Source organism: Mus pahari, unplaced genomic scaffold (genome assembly GCF_900095145.1).
Source record: "Mus pahari unplaced genomic scaffold, PAHARI_EIJ_v1.1 scaffold_9347_1, whole genome shotgun sequence".
NCBI classification, from domain to species: domain Eukaryota; kingdom Metazoa; phylum Chordata; class Mammalia; order Rodentia; family Muridae; genus Mus; species Mus pahari.
This window is the reverse complement of record NW_018392690.1, coordinates 17,353-21,690: the sequence shown is the minus strand read 5'-3', so window position 1 is coordinate 21,690 and position 4,338 is coordinate 17,353.

Genomic DNA, 4,338 nt, shown 5'->3' with positions numbered 1-4,338 from the left:
TTCTTGATGCTAGCCATTCAGAACAACGTGATATGGGATCTTAAAATAGTTTGATTTTCTATTTCCTGGCAAAATAATACAGGCTATTATTATTTCTCTCAGTTTTCTCCATGGCTTGATAATAAGAGTCTATTGTTGTAGACCTCCACACAGTGAGGTTGCAGAACACAGAAAAAGCATTATTGAACTGACCAGGAAATTTTCTTCCTGCTGGCTAGCTTTCATAGTGCCAGAAGGTGCTATGCAGGCTGCTGGGGAGTAAAAGCCAGTACTATACACAGCATGCTACAATAATAATCTTTCAGACAAAATGTGCCTACTGATGCATGGTGGCAAGATGGTTTAAGGTAGTAACCAGCTGATCTCATAATTGGATTTGAAGCCTGCTCCACAAATAGGAACTTGTACCTAGTACTGTAAACATGTTCAAATCTCATTGCTCGTGAAGCCATAATACCATTGCTAGTGAAGTTATAATCCATTGATGTTTTTATAAAAGATCATGCTGTCAAACTTCCTTCTTAATATTTATGTTTATACCCATAGGGACAAAAGAAAGAAAAAGATAGTCCTGAAAAATGACCAGAGCAAGCCTTGTGCATGCTGTCATAATCTCTGAGTTCATATATGCATTTTGTTGTGTCTCAAACCAGACAAAATCCCATAATGGAGAACTGGATGTAGATACCACCCCACTTCTAACCAAAAAGCTATTTGCAATTGATATTTGTTGACAAAGGGGAAACTAGTTTTATTCTATGGATTCTCACTTGGTATATCAACCATACTACAGGGCAGGTTCTATCCTCAGTAGTAGCAGACAAACACAAAATATAAACTATATTTTGTATGTTCTTTTTGTTTCATTTTGTTCTGTTTTGATCCTTTTTGTCTTATTGTTTTGTTTGATATTTTGTTATTGCTTTTGTTTTTGATTGGGAGAGAGAGAGAGAGCATGTTTACCAGAGAGCATAGAGTTTGGTTGAAAGACAAAGAGCATCTAAGATAACCATCTTAGGGAAGGGAAAAACATAATTAAAATATTGTATGAAAAAAAATGGTAAAAAGTAACTAAAGCAAGCCTTGAATAGTCTCTTTAACATCTTTTTGTCAGCTTCATTTCCATTAATACTAAAGAGTAAGACTCTTTTTATTTATTTTATAAGATACTTTCTTTATTTACATTTCAAATGTTATCCCGATTCCTGGTCTCCCTCTAAAAGCCTCCCTCCCCTTATCCCCTCCCTCTCTGCCTGTTCCCCAACCCACCCACACCTGCTTCCTGATCATGACATTCCCCTATACTGGGGCATACAGCCTTCACAGGAACAAGGGCCTCTCTTGCCATTGATGAACAACTAGGCCATCCTCTGTTACATATGCAGCTAGAGCCATGAATCCCACCATGTGTTTTCTTTGATTGGTGGTTTAGTCCCTGGGAGTTCTGGGGTTACTGNTNAGTTCATATTGTTGTTCCTCCTATGGGTCTGCAAACCCCTTCAGTTCCTTGGGTACCTTTTCTTGCTCCTTCATTGGGGACCCTGTGTTCAGTCCAATGGGTGGCTGTGAGCATCCAGCATCCTCTTCTGTATTTGTCAGGCACAGGCAGAGCCTCTCAGGAGACAGCTATATCAGGTTCCTGTCAGCTAGCTCTAGTTGGCATCCACAATTCTTAGGCAAATGGATGGATCTGGAGGATATGATCCTGAGTGAGATAAAACAATCACAAAAGAACACGCATGATATGCAATTGATGATAAGTGGATATTAGCCCAGAAACTTAGAATACCCAAGATACAATTCACAAAACACATGAAACTGAAGAAGAAGGAAGACCAAAGTTTGGATATTTTGGTCCTTCTTAGAAGGGGGAACAAAATACCCATGAAAGGAGTTACAGAGACAAAGTGTGGAACAGAGACTGAAGGAATGATCCATGATCATCCTACAACTGCCCCACCTGGGGATCCATCCCATATACAAACAACAAGCTCTTAAGGTTGATCAGTGTATTAGTCTGTTAATGGTGCTATAACAGAGTACCTAAGCCTCAAGTAATTACTTTTATCTATTTTTTTCTCTTTCTCCCCCTTCTATGTCTCCAAGTTCCCCGCCCCCTCCCACACACATGCCTTTCATTCCTCCAGATCTATCTCTTTTCTTCTTCTCATTAGAAGAGAATAGGCTTCCAGGAGATAACAACCAAACATGGCTAAATAAAATATAAAATAAAACCCAAACCATTACATTGTGGCTGGACAAGGCAACTGAAACAGAAGAGAAATATCCCTAAGATTATGGACAACAATCAGAGATCCACTTATCCATATACTTAGGTGTTCTGTAGAAACACTAAGCTAATAACTATAACACACACACACACACACACACACACATACACACACACACACACACACACACACACCATAGGACCTGGTGCAGACTCGTGTGGTCCCTGTGCTTACTGATTCACTCTCTATGAGCTCTTATGTGCCTTGCTTCATTGATTAAGAGAACCCTTTTCTACTGGAGTCCTCCATCTCCTTTGGCTCTTAGCTTTCCAGCAGATTTGATGGAAACATCCTATTTAGAGCTATGTATCCCAAGGTCCATTTGTTCTAGTCTGGTGCAGGTTATACTGGTACATGCTGGTGGGATTTGCTGAGGGAGGCAGAGGCAGGAGGATCATTAGTTCAAGGAGACCTTAAATTGGACCATTTCTAAAAAAACAGATATTTATTTCTTACAATGTGGACAATTATAGCATAAAATGAAAGGGTTAATTATGGTGAGAAAATCGTGAATTTTCAATTATCCAATAGAAGAAAAATAAAGAAAAAAGATGTTGAAACATGTCATAAAATAGACAAAAAGTGAGAGATTCAGAGAGAGGGAGCAGGAGAGAGAGAGAGTGGGAGGAGGGAGGATAGGGAAGAGAGGGAGAAAGGAATAAACATGAAAGAAAAAATAAAAAGTTGGGGAATCAGGTTAGAGAAAAGCTTAAGTAAGAGATTTCTAGAGGCAGAAAATAATAAAACTGAGTGAATAGAAAGAGGAAAAGGAGAGAGTGTGAGATAGGATGAAGGTGATATGGGCACAGGAGAGCAAATGAATGGGAGAAAGGAGGGAAAAGCAGAGACTGCCTTTCTTTACTTGACCTGCAATTGATTCCTATTATGATGTCACCTCGAAACTCAGCTCCCAAGATGGTCATGCATGTATTCATGACGGGGAACATTTAGGATCTACTCATCTCCTAGTAAGCCTGATATACTGAGGACTGTGTCTCCAGGATATTTTTGAAGAGACCCATTTAATCCATAGCATAGGGGAAAGACCTCTGTGTTATTTTTATTTTTAAGTTAATGCTACTAGAGAATGTAGAACTTTTTTGTAGCATTGATAAAAAAGTACTTTAATTTACATATTGTTTATGTCAACTCCTGTTTTCTCCCCCCCCACCCCAACTGCAGGCATCTTTCATCTTCTGGTGGTTTCCCTTCTACTTTCACTTTTAATTTTCTACATCCTATATGTGAACTAAAATTATGTAATGTTTGTTTTTGTGGTTCTAGCTGATTTTACTTTTTAGCTAACCATCTTCAGTACAGTTCTGATTCTCTGAACATGGTGTTAGATTTAGTCCTGAAATAAGTATGAATATGCAGGTATCTGTGCGGTGCTGGTTTCAAGTCCTTGGGATTTATATTCCTAGGAGTAGAATGAGAAGTTAGGGGAGGGTGGTGGCTCTGGGAAGAGTTGGGGAAGAGAAATACCAAGATATATTATACAAATATTTTTAAACTATTTCTTAAAATTAATCTAAAGGCTGCCTCTGCCAGAGAAGAAGATAGGTAGACAATAGATCATCACCTCTTTGTCTACTCTTTCAGTCCCAATATGCCCAGTCTCATCACCAGATCTGTAGGAGAACACCTGCTGTGGTCTCCTTTTTTTCCCCTCTAACTCCGTGTGGGTCCTTGGGTATGTGAGACCTTGTTACTAGACAGGCATAAGAATGGTAAGGCTGAATGAGCTCAAATCCAGGGAATCTCAGATTTGAGAAGAGCAGGAGTGGAGCAATTCCCTACCTATCTCTACCTGCTCTGAAACAGTAACCAGAACACCACACTGAGGACTACTGGCACTAGATCACATAGCATAAACACCTGGCATTCTCCATGCTGATGAGGTATCAAATAGCTAGTGAGCAATCAGCCAATGTGTTTCCCTTCGTGAACATTCCTTCCCACAAATGATATTTAATCCCTGGTTTGCCTGAATAAAGTGTATGCATTGACATCCACCATCAAATAAATCAGTATGAATAAGCAAAGA